This window comes from Pseudopipra pipra, unplaced genomic scaffold (genome assembly GCF_036250125.1).
Source record: "Pseudopipra pipra isolate bDixPip1 unplaced genomic scaffold, bDixPip1.hap1 HAP1_SCAFFOLD_173, whole genome shotgun sequence".
Classification (NCBI taxonomy): domain Eukaryota; kingdom Metazoa; phylum Chordata; class Aves; order Passeriformes; family Pipridae; genus Pseudopipra; species Pseudopipra pipra.
The window spans coordinates 19,625-36,963 of NW_026990652.1; the positions used below are offsets into that span (position 1 = coordinate 19,625).

General features: G+C 53.0%; 1 long non-coding RNA gene across 1 annotated transcript; it reads right to left on the minus strand.

Annotated features, from left to right (window-relative positions):
* Positions 1-274: 274 nt before the first annotated feature.
* On the minus strand, positions 275-8,656 carry LOC135408080 (uncharacterized). Its single transcript, XR_010427232.1, has 6 exons — positions 8,593-8,656; positions 8,212-8,336; positions 7,529-7,688; positions 1,379-1,509; positions 722-833; positions 275-400 (listed from the first exon to the last, which is right to left on the minus strand). It is a non-coding gene; the product is annotated as an uncharacterized LOC135408080 (long non-coding RNA).
* Positions 8,657-17,339: the final 8,683 nt, after the last annotated feature.

Genomic DNA, 17,339 nt, shown 5'->3' on the forward strand with positions numbered 1-17,339 from the left:
GCCCAACGGGTGCCCTGGCAATCAGCTCCCAAAGGGCACACACAGCTATCTCTCCACTGCAACTGATAGGAGGGGTCAGCATTACAGGAGGATTCATTTTCCTTCCCTGCCTTCCTGTTCCACATGCAGGGCATTCTCCAACACTTATCACCATACACACCTACCCTTAGAAGGTTTCCAAGGGGCTTCACCAAGGGCCTTCCTAGGTCTGCTCTGTCTGGAGCCCTCAAAGTCCTCAGTGCCTGCCTTAGGAACCACAACACAACTCACCTGCTTACACAGCAACTTGCTGCTGCTTGGCTGCTGCCTCACTTCCTTTCTTCCTTCTTTCTTCACCTCCCTTGGTTGGTCCCTTTCAATCCCTTGGCTCAGCTCTGTGCACTTGCCAGGCTACATCCCACTGCAAAAAGGATCAGCTCTTCTTACATCTCAACACTCAGATATCATTCCCCCTTTTTTCCTGACACTTGTCCACTAGACCAGTGTCTCATTATTTAAAGCACAGTTTGACTCCTCAGTGACAACAACAGCTACAGCCCTGAATCCTAACACAGGCTGAGACACAAACACGGGTGGGAACTCTGAAGGATCCACTTTGTCCTGCTCACCAACCAAAAGGAGCTTTCTGAACTAAAGAAGAAGAGACTCAACATGCTTTTTCTGCATCTTTGGCTACTCTAAATGTGGCCCACAAGACCTGGAAAGGCCCTTCCCACTTCACCTGCAGGGCTGGCAGTGCCACCACTGGACACGGACCCAGTGGCTGGGCAGGAACGGAGGGGCTGGGGCGTCCAATCCATCGGCCCAGGCGGCACCAGGAGTTCCTGGAGTTCCTGCAGGGGAGAGCCTCAAGACAACAAAGGATTAGGGAAAGGATCATTTGAAACTTTAATATGTGTATCTCCTGGAAGATGGGGAGTAGGACAAGGCCTACTGGTGCAACAAGGACACACTCAAGGCTGTCTATTCAAAGGATCTACCAGCACTCAAAAGCTATCACTGTCCTTCTTGCAGGGGGAACTCAGCAAACTCTGTTTGCCAAGAGCCTCCTGGAGGATTTCCAGCTTTTGTGGCTCTTTTTTAACTATTTTTCTCATCACTGTAGCTGGGACTATCACCTGCCCTACAGGGGGAACAGCCCACAAAGTTCACTTGCAGGGATGCCATTAACTCAAAGTCCCTTCTCAGGGGGGTCACTGCACACATTGGCCTTTGTTTGCCCTCCTCAAGCAAAGATGCTTCCAACACTTCTGAGAGATCTGGCAGACCCAGAGCTCTCCTCAGGGAATGCTTCAGCTGCTTAAAGGCTGCCCTTGCACCATCTAGCCAAGGCAGCAAATGCTTACAGCTGTTGGAAAAGTTGGCAGAACAGTCTTACCACACATCCAGAGGGAGCAATCCAGAGTCCACCCCATCCTACCATTCCCAGTAAGGCAGTTCATGGGCTGTCTGGGGCTCAGGAGGAGTCAGGGGGCTTCTTTTCTTCCTTCCCGCTTTCTAGATTTTCTCCTGCCAAAGCAAAGGTTTCTTGGCTTTCCTTGCTCAAGCAGATGCAGCAAAGGCCATCTTTGCAATCCAGTACTGGAAACTGCTCGAGGCTGTCATTCAAGGTGGTTCTCTCAGGTTCTGCACTAATCAGTCACCTTGGCTATTGGTTTTCTTGGCAGGTTCTTGCATTCACGTCCTACAAGCAAACCAGGAGGAGCCAATTTAGCTGTTACTGCAACCAATCCAAGCTGGCATTCTGATTTTAAAGGATACTGGCTTGGCCTTACCAGGAGAGATCCCACATTCTTGGAATTCCACTGGCCCACACCACAGGAACAACTGCACCTGCCACTTCAGTCGCGACCTTGCTGCTGACAGGAGTTATTCCCTGCACAACAAGAGCTTCTGCTTGGACACATTTAGTTTCAGCAATTACAGTTTCAATAGCCCCAGTGTTCAATTTCATTTCTGCCTCAACTTTTCCAGTCCATCTCTTCCTAGCACAGGTTTCGGTGAGTTTGCCAGAGACAAACTGAGGAATTCCCCAATGTTTTCCCAGTTTAACCCCTGTCACACCAATCACCTTAACACTGCCAGTCCTTCATTCTCCTTCTGTTGGGTTAAAGGACTGAGGAAGTTGGACCTGTGTCTGACCAGGACATGTGCAAACCAAATGCTGGGGACTGGAACACACACCTGGCATTCCTGCAGCTCTTATATTTTAGAGAAAATAGCCAATTGTACCATCACTGCTCATTTCTTCTGTGCCACAGCAACATCATTCCAGGCCTCTCACTGTCAACCCTCCGCTTCTCCGAACAGCTCCAGGGGCACGAGAACCTGCTCTGAAGGCATAAAGGGTCCTTTTGGGAGCACCACAACCCATCTGGATTGTAGCACTGGAATTCCATCTCCTGGACAAGCTGGGAGAAGCAGGGAAGACAACCAGGACCTTACAGGTCAACTGGGGGCACCTCTTCATCCAACAGCAGCTCCAAGGAAAGTACTGAGTCAACACCTCACCAAAGACACAGGAAAACAACTGCCAACACCTCAACAATCACTTCAGTTTTCAATTGATAAAGCAACACTGAAGAAAAGCTTTTCAGACACTTGGCCAGAGTCCAGCCCACTTTAGCCAGTGTGTGGGACTCGTTCCCAGCCTCCTGAGGTTCATTTCCCACCTCCCTTGGGGCTGCAGTACAGTTGGTTCTACACACACACACAGGGAGCTGCTGCTCCTGCATTCCAGTCTCCTGGTTCTCCTTGCAACTCCTCCAGCTGTTTGCCCAGCTCTCCAGTGCCCATTCCTTTGCCCACTGCACTTGTTCACAGCCCCAGGGCTCCCAGGGCCACCCTGGGCTCTCCCCTGCCCTGACACTCAGGGCCCTTTCCCAGCCCCGACTCCATCCAGCACTGACCCAGCTGCTGCACCTGCAATTCTCCTGCTCCTGCCCTCCCTCTGCCTGCAAAACACCCCTGCCAGCTCCTGCACCCCACCTCTTACCTCCCAGACAACAAGAGCTGCATCCTCCTGGATCCTCCAGCTGGATGCTGCTGGCTCTGGGCAGCTCCCACCCTTCAGCAGGGGATGCCAAAGGCAGCTCTGGGGACTGGCCCGAGGGCAGGGACACCCACTCTGGCTCACACCAACACTCAGCCAGCTCAGGCCTGGGCTCTTCTGCCTGCAGGGCAACAAACAGCCAAGCAGGGACACTGGGACACTCCAAGGAAACAGGCAAAACAAACTCAGCAGCCTGGCACACCACAGCCCCCAGACCTGCCCAGGCTCCAGCTGCTGCACAGACCTGTGGCCACACAGGACCCAAACCCACCCCCAGCACAGACAACCCTGGGCAGGTCAAGCTGCTCATTCCCAAACACAACCAAACATCCATCCCACTGTCTGCCAGCCCCTGCTCCCAGCAATCCATCATCTTTCCCATTTCCTTTCTTTACAGGTCCTTCCATTCACATTCTACTATCAAACCATGATCAGCAAATTTAGCTGTTAATAAAACCAATCCAGCTTGGCTTCCTAATTTTAAAGGATACTGGGTTTGCCTTACCAGGAGAGACTCTGGCTTAGGGGTAATTCTTACAGCTTCTGTCCTTGTCCATTTTCTTGGAATTCCACTGGCCCACACCACAGGAACAACTGCAGCTGCCACTTCAGTCAGGACCTTGCTGCTGACAGGAATTATTATCCCTCTGTAAACACCAAACTGCTTCAATACAAACAATCCAGTGGACACTACAACTCCTTGGCACTTTCAGTGTAACCAGTGCAAGTCAGTTGCTAAGTTACACAAGCTTTTCTTCTCAAGTTGTAATTAATTAAGATATCAAAATAACAACTGTGAGATAAGAGATACCCCCAATGGTTCTACTTTTAGGGAAACAAAAACCCAAACCCCCATCCCCAGTACTACAATAGCTCAGGCTCCCAGAAAGGCCCAGGGGCTGGGCTGGGGCTTTTGGCTGCCCTGGAGCACAGGCAGGAACACGATGTCACCACCCCACAGCCACAGCTGAGAACCCAAAGAGCAGCCACACCAGCAGCTCCTGCCAGCCCTGCTGGGCTGGGCCTTGGGGAGGAAGGGCACTGACCTTTCTTCCTGCCTAGGAGCAAAGAGCCTCCTTGCTGAGCACTTCTCCTGCCAAGGGCATCAGCTCAGATGGGAAGTTCATCAAGTGCAACTTCTTGCACTGAGCAAGATTCCTCTTCCCTGGACAATCTCTTTCCCGCTGAACTCAGAAGTACACACAAAAGTTCAGGTGTTACCTAAAATTTCTTACAAGAACCTCTGAGACTCAACTGATGAGTTTTAGAAGCCAGGCAATCTTTTATTCCTACGCTCTTGAATCATTCCAGCCCGCCAGGAGTCCTGGCAATCAGATCACAAAGGGCACACACAGGTATCTCCACTGCAGCTGACATGGCAGCATTACAGGAGGATTCATTTTCCTTCCCTGCATTCCTAATCCCTACTCAGGACATTTTCCAACACTCATTACCATACACACCTACAATTAGAAAGTTTCCAAGGGGCTTCACCAAGGGCCTTCCCAGGTCTGCTCTGTCTGGAGCCCTCAAAGTCCTCAGTGCCTGCCTTAGGAACCTCAACACAACTCACCTGTTTACAGTATAATTTAGAGGTGCTTGTCTACTGCCTCAGTTCCTTTCTTCCTTCTTTCTTCACCTCCCTTGGTTGGTCCCTTTCAATCCCTTGGCTCAGCTCTCTGCAGTTTCCAGGCTACATCCCACTGCAAAAAGGATCAGCTCTTGTTACATCTCAACACTCAGATATCATTCCCCTTTATTCTTGACACTTGGCCATTAGGCCAGTGTCTCATGATTTAAAGCAGAGTTTGACTCCTCAGTGACAACAACAGCTACAGCCCTGAATCCCAACACAGGCTGAGACACAAACACAGATGGGAACTCTGAAGGATCCACTTTGTCCTGCTCACCAACCAAAAGGAGCTTTCTGAACTAAAGAAGAAGAGACCCCAGGTCCTTTTTCTGCAACTTCAGCTGCTATAAATGTGACCCACAAGACCTGCAACGGCCCTTCCCACTTCACCTGCAGGGCTGGCACTGCCACCACTGGACACAGACCCAGTGGCTGGGCAGGAACGGAGGGGCTGGGGCGTCCAATCCATCGGCCCAGGCGGCACCAGGAGTTCCTGGAATTCCTGCAGGGGAGAGCCTCAAGACAACAAAGGATTAGGAAAAGGATCATTTTTAACTTTAATAGGCATATCTCCTGCAATATGGGGAGTTTGACAAGGCCTACTGGTGCAACAAGGACACACTCAAGGCTATCTATCCAAAGGATCTACCAGCACTCAAAAGCTATCACTGTCCTTCTTGCAGGGGGAACTCAGCAAACTCTGTTTGCCAAGAGCCTCCAGGAGGATTTCCAGCTTTTGGGGCTCTCTTTTAACCATTTTTCCCATCACTGTAGCTGGGACTATCACCTGCCCTACAGGGGGAACAGCCCACACAGTTCACTTGCAGGGATGCCATTAACTCAAAGTCCCTTCTCAGGGGGGTCACTGCACACATTGGCCTTTGTTTGCCCTCCCCACCAAACATGATTCCAACAGTTCTCAGAGGTCTGGCAGACCCAGAGCTCTCCTCAGGGAATGCTTCAGCTGCTTAAAGGCTGCCCTTGCACCATCTAGCCAAGGCAGCAAATGCTTACAGGCTGTTGGAAAAGTTGGCAGAACAGTCTTACCACACATCCAGAGGGAGCAATCCAGAGTCCACCCGGTCCTACCATTCCCAGCAAGGCAGTTCATGGGCTGTCTGGGGCTAAGGGAGAAGTCAGGGGGCTTCTTTTCTTCCTTCCCGCTTTCTAGATTTTCTCCTTGAAAAACCAAGGTTTCTTGGCTTTCCTTGCTCAAGCAGATGCAGCAAAGGCCATCTTTTCAATCCAATACTGGAAACTACTCGAGGTTGACACGTACAGGAGTTCTTTCAGGTGCTGCACTAATCAATCACCTTGGACATTGGTTTCCTGGCAGGTTCTTGCATTCACGTCCTACAAGCAAACCAGGATGTTAGCTGTTACTGCAACCAATCCAGTCTGGCATTCTGATTTTAAAGGATACTGGCTTTGCCTTACCAGGAGAGATCCCACATCAGGGGTAATACCTACAGGTTCTGCCCTCTTCCACTCTCCTGCAATTCCACTGGCCCACACCACAGGAACAACTGCACCTGCCACTTCAGTCGGGACCTTGCTGCTGACAGGAGTTATTCCCTGCACAACAAGAGCTGCTGCTTGGACACATGTAGTTCCAGCAATTACAGTTTCAACATCCCCAGTTTTCAGTTTCATTTCTGCCTCAACTTTTCCAGTCCATCTCTTCCTAGCACAGGTTTGGGTGAGTTTAGCAAAGAGACAAACTGAAGAACTCCCCAATGTTTTCCCAGTTTAACCCCTGTCACACCAATCACCTTAACACTGCCAGTCCTTCATTCTCCCTCTACTGGGTTAAGGACTGAGGAAGTTGGACCTGTGTCTGACCAGGACATGTGCAAACCAAATGCTGGGGACTGGAACACACACCTGGCACTCCTGCAGCTCTTACCATTACATTCAAGAGAAAACAGCCAATTGGACCCTCACTGCTCATTTCTTAATCCCAATCCCACACTGCTTTGGCACTTGGAGCACCACTTTTAGAACCCAATTACAGCCCATTAGAGAGCTCCATGTCTAGCAGGGACAGGTACCCCTGGGATACTCTCAGGAATGCCTGAATCCATGGCAGGGACCTTGCTTTGAGCTCCCCAGGGCCGGGCACCCCGAGGATCTCCCCGAATAATCCTTTCGGTGCGCGCTGGAGTCCTCGGGGTGCCCCAACCCGGGGGGCACCAACAGCACTGTCCCTCCAGGGGGCCAATTTGGTCCCAAGGCTTCAATGGACAGCCCAAAAGGCATTTCAAGAGGCCTTCTTTGGAACCCACCAACGGGTATGGGGAGGAAGCCACAAGAAGGCCTCATTTCTAAAGGCAGGGGGATCTTGCCTGTGTCCCAGACTGGTCCGGGGATCTGAGGCCCTTCCCGAGAAAATCTCGGTGCCGGCGTGAAGGGCCAGAGATCCCTTGGAGCCACGGGAGAGCAGGCACAGAGTCCCTCCTGGGGGGGGCAATTTTCCTGTCTGAACTCAGCTCTTCAAAGAAACTTCTAAGACTCAGTTGGTGAGTTTTAGAAGCCAGGCATTCCTACACACTGTGAGATATTTTAAAAGCTTATTGAGTGAAAAAACATACAGCTTTTATCAGTGACATCTGATCTCAAACAGACAGCTCCTTTCTCCTTTCAGTACAAAATTATTTTCATGGAATCATTTAATAGGAAGTGCCCAGGAACCCCAGACTGTGCTTTCCAGAACAGAAAATAAACAGAGGGAAGGAGCTTTGCATGAGTGTAACATACCCCAGAACACACCTGACTTTAGTTTTACTCTGTATGTTCAAATATAGCAGAAGATGAAAACTCCAGCAGGAGAGCTGGCACATTACCCATGGTACCCTGAAAGTCCACCTTAAGAGACCTGGAGAAAAATCGCAGTTGTGCGAGTCCCTTGTGCCTGCAGATGGCTGGGGATCCTCTCCATCCACCTCGTGCTCTCCCAACAGCAGAAAGGGGAACCTCAGGGACATGGTAGCACTCGACATCCTGCTGAGAGAGCAAGGAAACCTTTAGCATAAAGGGGAGTTGGAATCTAAAACTTCCTTTCCTGGGAGCTTTGTGAAGCCTGCAACCAAGAGGGGGGAAATTTGCATCTCCTTTGGTGCAGGTGTCAACAGAGGCCAACAGAGCTTTCACCTTTTTCAGACAACTGTGCCCCTTTTGGCTCCCTGGCAGCTCCAATGGCACCAGAACCCCCTTCCTGCACACCCACGGGTGTCACACACAGGCACCCACACACCTTTGCTCCAGCCCACACGGGGCCAACATTTCCTCACCCTGCACATCCCAAGGGCAGTATTTTTGCTAGAGAGCACAGCAACCCCCCTGTCCTCACAAACTGCCTCCCTGCAAAAAAAGGAATAATTTCTCCTGGACACTCCTCCCACAGTCAAGGGCTTTTAAAATGTGCTCAGGGTCCCTCCCAGCTTCTGCCTGTCCTTGCATTTAAAGGCATGTGCATGTTTCAACAGCAAACCCAGCTCCTCCCTGGCAGTATAAGCCCTGCTCTCACCTGGACAGACTCCCGGGCTCGGCACAGCTGTGGCTCATGGAGCAGCTTCCCAAGGCCCTTCTCTCTCCCAGCAGGAAGCACAACTCGCCTCCACTCCCCAGCACCAGGGGAAACCACGAGCCAGGCTGGAAACTGACACACAACGAGCAAAAAGCATTAATGCAGTACCAAAAAACCAAGTTAAAGCAGTCTTTGCCTCGTAACCCTGCACGGGGAAAGGCTTTGGGATTCCGAGGCAAAGCCTGAGACACCCAGAGAGCAACAGCCCCGCAGCCCTGCCACGGCTCCCCCGGGGTCACCCGGCAGGGAAGGGGCTTACCCGGCCCCCGCTGCCCAGCACAAGGCGCCCCTAAACGCCCCCCGGCTCCCCCGCTCCATAACCCAGCGGCCAAGGCGCTCTCCCCTCCGCAGCCCGGGCAGCAGCGGGGCACCACCCTCAGCCCTCACACACAAGCGACCGCACCCGCCCCGCCGGCCCTTTATACCGCGGGCCGCCAGCGCTGCCCAATCAGCGCTCGAGCGCCGCCGCCCAATCCCAGCCCGCCTGGCCCTGCGGCCCCGCCCCGCCCGCTCAGCTGAGGGAGATCGGGAACTGGGGACAGGAACCTGCTGCTGGGGGAGACAGCCTGGAGATGGAATTGCACACGGGCACCTGAAGCCCAGGCGATTTGCTTGCCTTGACAAGGCCCTGTGTTGCTCCCAGTCACAGGAAATCTCTGTTTCCCTGCCCATCCCTGGAGACAGGTGGCCCCTAAAATGCCCGGCAATCAGGAAGCACAGGCTGGAGGAGCTGGCAGGACCCAGTGGCCGTGTGTGCTGTGTGACACCGTGTCCTGCAGCCCCACGGACCTGCACAGCAGGGACAGGTCCTGGCAGCGTTTCAGTGCCGAGGCCAAAGCTGGGGCTCAGGGACAGCTGGGGCACGTGGCAGCTCTGGGAATCTCTGCCATGGATGGCTGGGCATTCCAGGACTGCCTGCTGGGCAAAGGAGCTTCTCTGCAGACTGTGGAACCAACAGGTCTCATGGACTGTAAGAAGCCAGAACTGCTGCAGGACTGGAGAGGAATCTGGGTCAGAAGAGACAGTTCAAGGTCTCTAAGTCTGACCTCCTGCTCAGGCCACAGTCACCAATGGGATCGGACCGGGCTGCTCAGGGAGGGATCCAGTCATGTTTTGAAACATTCCACGGATGGGGATACAACAACCTCCCCAGGCAACCTGTTCCATGAGCGACTGTCCTCACAAAATACCTCCCCTCCTATGCGGTTGGCAGCAACAGCTGGGCTGGCAGGAGCAGAACCTCCCTGCTGGGCCATTCCCCAGCAGCCCAAGTGCCCTGCACAGGGCTTGGTGCGGAGGCCTGGGCGGCTCATTCCTGCAGCTGGGCATTTTAGGAGCTGCCCTTGCCCCGTCACTGCCAAGTCCCTCTGGCAGTGGTGCAGCTCCTCAGCTGGAGTGCCTCTGAGGGACGCCCGGCCACGTTTCCCAGCAGCTGAAGGAAGGGAGGGTCACCCCCCAAGCTGGGCTGCCTTTCTCTTGCTGCCTTTTCCCCACCTTTACACTGCAGTGACAAGAGCTGCACTTTCCCAGGGAACGGGGCAGTGACAGGGCAGAGCAGCAGGCAGGAACCCCCTTCTTTTCTGCAGGCCAATGACTAACTGTGTGTGAAGGGACAGCGACTCTGGTACCAACTCCACCTCCCACTTCTTGTCACAGATCGATCTGAGGCACTTGTCAGGTCAATACTTGCTCTTTTCAGGAGCACCAGGCTTGTGGTCAGTGTCCTCATTGTAGCCCATGAATCCCTCTAGGTGTTAAATCAGCCTCTCTGTCCTGATTCTTCTCATGAAGAATTAGCATTTAATGAGATATACAAATTATCCTGAGAGGGTCTATGTTACAAGCTCAGTTTGGCAGTGTTGCTATCCTGGAAAGTGTGGAACAGTGACTGTCAGTTCTCCTCATGCTGCTCTTAAACACCATCCCTACATTCCCAGGAGAACTCTGGAGGGAGAGACAGAGAGTTTAGAACATGAAACCTTGGCATTGCAATTGTTATTTCTAAGGATGTGTTTCTATCTGATACAGTTGTTGGGGTGATTGCTCTGGAGAGTGTTTTGTACCTCAGGCAGTAAGTCTGGTGTATCAGCCTCCTCATGAGCAGGAACCAGCAGGTTCCCCAAAGGAATGTTCTGTCAGACTCTGTCAAACACAGCACGGAGGTGAGCAGGAGTGGTGCTTGTGCACAGCTGAAGTGAAGCACACTTGGATTCGAGCTGCTCTGGGAGATCTTTGTTGAGATGGGTATTTCTGCACAGCTTCTTGTGACATGTTGAATTTAGAGATGAGCTGATAAAGGCAGTGACACTGTTCTGTCATCACTGAGCTTTTGAGGATTTCAAACCCTTTCCTCTTAAGTCCAGGGGCTCGTTCCCGGGGGTCCGTGCTCGGGGGTTTGTTGCCGGGGCTCGTTGCCGGGTCCCGCCCGTGCCCGCTGCGGGTCCTGGCCGGTGCCGCCTCTCGCCCGGCAGGCGGAGTGGGGGCCCCGCGGCGGGAGGACCGAGGTGGGATTGGGGCTGGGACCCCCCCAGGGAACGGGACACGGTCCCGCTCGGGCCGGGGGAGCCGGGGCTGTGCCTTGGCACGGGAGAGAGGTGACCCCGGTGGGCACGGCCGGGACTGCAGCCCCGGGGCGCGACCCAAAAGCGGGGGATGGACCCCAAACCACGGCTGGGATAAGAGAGTGTGTCGTGGGTGGCCATAACCACTTGTCCCTCCCGCAGTCCTCGGCCCTGTCGGTCAAGTCCTGCAGTGCGGACTCGCCGGTCCCGGTAGCCGGAGAGGGCTCCCATCCCCGGGCAGCCCCAACGCCCCTAAATCCCGCAGCTCCTGCTCCCGATCCCGGGGTGCCGGGTCTCCTCGTCCCGCCCCTGCCGCAGGTATCTGGACGAGTACGGCAGCAGCTACAGCCAGGCGCCTCTGCCTGTGCTCCTGGGCTCCACCAGGACCTTCCTCTCCATGGTCTCCACCAGGACCTTCCTCTCCATGGTCTCCACCTGCTGCATCTCCCCTGCACCCACCGCCTGCTTCCTGAAGGAGGTGGCACCCCTGGCACCAGTGGGCTCATCTCCGTGCTGCTCCTTGGCAATCCAGGCGAACCAATGACGCCTGCTTCCAAATTGCCAGCCACTCTCCCATACCACCACAGTGATCCTCAGATCTCAATTCGGTCAGACAAGACTCGACACATAAGGAGCGAAAATGGACATGAACTCTCCCATAAATGCATAAAGCTACTTTATTTTCAGTATACATTTCATTTTGAAAAATATAAATGCTAAAGTATCTCATCATTTCATCTTTTGATTCCATAAAAGTCACAATAGAAAGCTTCATAAAACTGTAAAATACTATAATGTTATAAGGAATTTCATGGTTTATATTACTGGAAAAAAAAATCACTTTAATAATATTTGAAACGTTTTCTGCTTGGTCCTGCTGCATTGCCGGGTCTGGGGCCGAGAAGCTGAGTAGCCAAGATTTCGGGTAAATTCCACAGATGATGGTGTGGGATGCAGGAGGATGCGGATCATATCCCGTCTCCTTCACAGCAAAGATTACTCATAAAAAATAAAACCCATAAAACCAACATAACCCTAAAGCAGCCAGATGCTTCGGAGCAGAAGGTGTTAATGGAACCGATCCAGCCCTGTGCCACGTCCTGGAGATTGTGGTGTGGTGGGTTTGGTTTTTTGTAAAAATCACATTATATATGGTACAATACATTTTTTACAGAAAGCCTGGCATCTAGAAATAAGAGGTAGAACTTTTAGATACTTCTGTATCTAAAACCCACAGAGCAATGCTCCGTGTTGCCCAAGGCCTCTCTATGCCACCAAAAGGAAAGGGACTTGGGTCCCAGCTCTTAAACCCGAAGGATAATTTAAGGATTTATCACCTAGGGGTTTAGTTCCTACTCCCAGGAATTACCAGTCTGGCAGCAGCACTAATTTATTGCTCTGATTTGTATTTCTCCCCTCCCAACTCACAACAAAACAGTATAGGACACCCTTAGTATATTAAAAAGTCAGCTCAAAGGCAAAAAAGCCAAGGTCAGCTGTGATTCCTCACTTAAAAGAGGAAAATGTAAAGTGGGAATGACTGAAAATAAAGATTACAATCAGCATTTATGGATATTAACATGAGAAATTAAAACCAAGAGAAGAGCACAAAAGCAAATCATCTAAGAAGGGAAATAAGTTAATGACCAACTGATCCCTGCCTGGGCAGCTTAATGACACAAATAATTAATTACTCTGTTAAGTGCTGATTTTTTTTGCAACTGCTTGGCACCTAAGGAAACAAACAGTGACAGGACAGCGCTGCAAATCCAGAACACCAGACTCAGAGGAAAAAAATAAATCCCACCATCAGCAGGTTAACACCAAGGGGGAGGGGAGGGGAGGGGAGAAAAGCACTTAAGCTGGAGGCAGCAGAAGGAACAACATTGATTTTGTAACCAGCAAAGGAAAAAAAAAACCAAAACAAAACAAAAAGCTCACAAAAGCAAAATCTGTCATAAAGCAGAGGCCTGGAAATTAAAAAAGAGAGGAAAAAGAATAGAACAAGAAAAAGTACTTCTCAAGTAAAAGGAAAGATTAAAAAATTAAAAAAAAATCACTCTAAATATATAGATATATATTTGTAGTGCAAGTCAGAGTCAAGCAGGCATGTGAGAGGTTAGTTCTACTCACTGTCAGCAGGTTTGCTATCACTTAGGAAAGGTTCCTGCTCCATGATGTCCATTGGTATTTTAATACTTGGGACTTTTTCTGAATAGGGGCAGTCAGACTGTGAAAGAAACGTGTAAAAGCTCTTAGAACATTCCCACTGCTCTCTCTCTTATCGTCTCCCACACATTAAAATTATCCTTCACATAGTTTCTGTAGGAACGGGGAAAAGAAAAGAAGGAAAAAGAGAAAAGCATTGTCCAGCTTAGTTTTGGTTGCCTGGTAGATTCCACTGGTTCCCCACTGCACCCCACTTCCCCTTGTCCTTCACACTCCAAAAGTAAAACAGACTGAAAGGATAATCTTGTGGAATTGTAAATTAACACAGATCTTCCCCTTTCCCACCCCACCAGCTTTTAAGACACCATCCCATTCTGCTTGGAGTCGGCTGCAGGAAATACAGACAGAAAACGGATCTGTGGGCAGACACAGCAGGGCACTGGCTGCTGGGAAAGCTCATCCAAACCCTTTATCCTACTGGCATTTCTGTAAAACCCCTTAGTTGTTCCCAGTTGCTCTATGAGGGCAGAGGTTCCGTATGCTGGGCTGGTTCAGCACCTCCTCTTTAATTGGGGTAAAGCCCAGCCTCAGTTACACCTCTAGTTCATCAATTCCAGGACCCTTGGAGGGATTCAGGATCCCTGGCCTGGCAGGACAAACAGCAACCAGGTCAGGAAGAGGCAAAGGGAAAAGCTGGAGGACCAGCAGGGCTTACACCCCACTGCCTTCTGTCACCCACCTGCTTCTGCTTAGCAGACGGTCCTTGGAATTATTCTGCTTTTTTAAAAAAAAAGGAAACTTCTCATAGCCAAGGAAAGGCTGATATTGCCTAACTTGGCAAAGGCAGGAAGGTGGGATTTGCAAGAAACATTGGGACAGCAGCCCTGTGCCCCAGGACAGAAAGCCTGTGAGCTTTGGCTTTCAGGTGCAGTGTGTGGCACAGCCTGGGCACTCTGTGGGAAGGCAGGGCTTTCTGTGCTGGCACCTTTTCCCTGCGAGGAATCCTCATTTGGATCGGGTTTTGGGGGGGCTGCTAAAATGGCGGGGCGGGGGTGACCAAAGGGGGGGACAGCAGCCCTGTTTCCCGGGACAGAAAGCTTGTGAGGTTTGGCTTTCAGGTGCAGTGTGTGGCGCAGCCTGGGGTGTCCGTGGGCAGGCAGGGCTTTCTGTGCTGGCACCTTTTCCCTGCGAGGAATCCTCATTTGGATTGGGTTTGGGGGGGGCAGCCAAAATGGTGTGGCGGGGCTGACCAAAGGGGGGACAGCAGCCCTGTTTCCCGGGACAGAAAGCTTGTGAGGTTTGGCTTTCAGGTGCAGTGTGTGGCGCAGCCTGGGGTGTCCGTGGGCAGGCAGGGCTTCCTGTGCTGGCACCTTTTCCCTGCGAGGAATCCTCATTTGGATCGGGTTTTGGGGGGGTTACTAAAATGACGGGGCGGGGCTGACCAAAGGGGGGACAGCAGCCCTGTTTCCCGGGACAGAAAGCCTGAGAGGTTTTGATTTCAGGTGCAGTGTGTTGCACAGCCTGGGCGCTCCGTGGGCAGGCAGGGCTTTCTGTGCTGGCACCTTTTCCCTGCGGAGAATCCTCATTTGGATCGGGTTTGGATCGGGTGGCCGGCAATGGCGGGGCGGGGCTGACCAAAGGGGGGGACAGCAGCCCTGTTTCCCGGGACAGAAAGCTTGTGAGGTTTGGCTTTCAGGTGCAGTGTGTGGCGCAGCCTGGGCACTCTGTGGGGAGTAAGTGGTCTGTTTCCTGGTATTCGAGCAAGCCACATCAGCTCATCTGCACCTAAGGACCTTGTGAGGTAACCAGGAGACGAGTTGAGGTTCTTCCTCGGAGATTTTTACTTCATGGAGGAGCTCCTTTCAGTTCAGCCCAGGTGAACGGAGCTGCACTGCAAGCTCTAATCATCTCCTCATTGAATGCAGCTGAGGGCGTTTGTGGGGGATTTAAACTGCGGGGAGAAACTGCTCCGAGCTCAGCCCGGCTGCCTTGAGAGGCATAATCAGCTGAGCGGGGGGTGGAGTCCAGGTGGTTTCTGGGTGATAGAAATTTGAGCAGGCAAAGAGGAGTGTGCCATGTTAGTAAGGCAGGGCACTTGGAGCAGCAGGTCGTCCAGGCAGAGGGAGTAAAAGAGAAGAACCACTCTCCTTCCCAGATGTCTTTGGTGGCCTATGAGGTAGGTCTGCGGCTAATGGTTTTTCTGGAATAGGACTGAGAGTTTAAGTGGAGCACTTCATCAATAGACGGGGTGCAGTTCAATAGTGGAAAGAAAAGCTTTGCCGTGTGTCTCTCAAGTTCAGCTAATGGCCCACTTTTGGTATAAGGTGGGCAGGCAGGGCTTTCTGTGCTGGCACCTTTTCCCTGCGAGGAATCCTCATTTGGATCGGGTTTGGGGGGGGCTGCTAAAATGGCGGGGCGGGGCTGACCAAAGGGGGGACAGCAGCCCTGTTTCCCGGGACAGAAAGCATGTGAGGTTTGGCTTTCAGGTGGAGTGTGTGGCACAGCCTGGGCACTCTGTGGGGAGCTAGGACTTTCTGTGCTGGCACCTTTTCCCTGCGAGGAATCCTCATTTGGATCGGGTTTGGATCGGGTGGCCAGCAATGGCGGGGCGGGGCTGAACAAAGGGGGGACAGCAGCCCTGTTTCCCGGGACAGAAAGCTTGTGAGGTTTGGATTTCAGGTGCAGTGTCTGGCTCAGCCTGGGAACTCTGTGGGCAGGCAGGGCTTTCTGTGCTGGCACCTTTTCCCTGCGAGGAATCCTCATTTGGATCGGGTTTGGATCGGGTGGCCGGCAATGGGGGGCTGGGGCTGACCAAAGGGAGGACAGCAGCCCTGTTTCCCGGGACAGAAAGCTTGTGAGGTTTGGCTTTCAGGTGCAGTGTGTGGCGCAGCCTGGGGTGTCCGTGGGCAGGCAGGGCTTTCTGTGCTGGCACCTTTTCCCTGCGAGGAATCCTCATTTGGATCGGGTTTTGGATCGTGTGGCCGGCAATGGCGGGGCGGGGCTGACCAAAGGGGGGACAGCAGCCCTGTTTCCCGGGACAGAAAGCTTGTGAGGTTTGGCTTTCAGGTGGAGTGTGTGGCACAGCCTGGGCACTCTGTGGGCAGGCAGGGCTTTCTGCGCTGGCACCTTTTCCCTGCGAGGAATCCTCATTTGGATCGGGTTTGGATCGGGTGGCCGGCAATGGTGGGGCAGGGCTGACCAAAGGGGGAACAGCAGCCCTGTTTCCCGGGACAGAAAGCTTGTGAGGTTTGGCTTTCAGGTGCAGTGCGTGGCGCAGCCTGGGGTGTCCGTGGGCAGGCAGGGCTTTCTGTGCTGGCACCTTTTCCCTGCGAGGAATCCTCATTTGGATCGGGTTTGGATCGGGTGGCCGGCAATGGTGGGGCAGGGCTGACCAAAGGGGGAACAGCAGCCCTGTTTCCCGGGACAGAAAGCTTGTGAGGTTTGGCTTTCAGGTGCAGTGCGTGGCGCAGCCTGGGGTGTCCGTGGGCAGGCAGGGCTTTCTGTGCTGGCACCTTTTCCCTGCGAGGAATCCTCATTTGGATCGGGTTTTGGGGGGGCTGCTAAAATTGCGGGGCGGGGCTGACCAAAGGGGGGACAGCAGCCCTGTTTCCCGGGACAGAAAGCTTGTGAGGTTTGGCTTTCAGGTGCATTGTGTGGCTCAGCCTGGGCACTCTGTGGGCAGGCAGGGCTTTCTGTGCTGGCACCATTTCCCTGCGAGGAATCCTCATTTGGATCGGGTTTGGATCGGGTGGCCGGCAGTGGTGGGCGGGGCTGACCAAAGGGGGGACAGCAGCCCTGTTTCCCGGGACAGAAAGCTTGTGAGCTTTGGCTTTCAGGTGCAGTGTGTGGCGCAGCCTGCGGTGTCCGTGGGCAGGCAGGGTTTTCTGTGCTGGCACCTTTTCCCTGCGAGGAATCCTCATTTGGATCGGGTTTTGGGGGGGCTGCTAAAATGGTGGGCGGGGCTGACCAAAGGGGGGACAGCAGCCCTGTTTCCCGGGACAGAAAGCTTGTGAGGTTTGGCTTTCAGGTGCAGTGTGTGGCACAACCTGGGCACTCTGTGGGCAGGCAGGGCTTTCTGTGCTGGCACCTTTTCCCTGCGAGGAATCCTCATTTGGATCGGATTTGGATCGGGTGGCCGGCAGGGGTGGGCGGGGCTGAGCAAAGGGGGGACAGCAGCCCTGTTTCCCGGGACAGAAAGCTTGTGAGCTTTGGCTTTCAGGTGCAGTGTGTGGCGCAGCCTGCGGTGTCCGTGGGCAGGCAGGGTTTTCTGTGCTGGCACCTTTTCCCTGCGAGGAATCCTCATTTGGATCGAGTTTTGGGGGGGCTGCTAAAATGGCG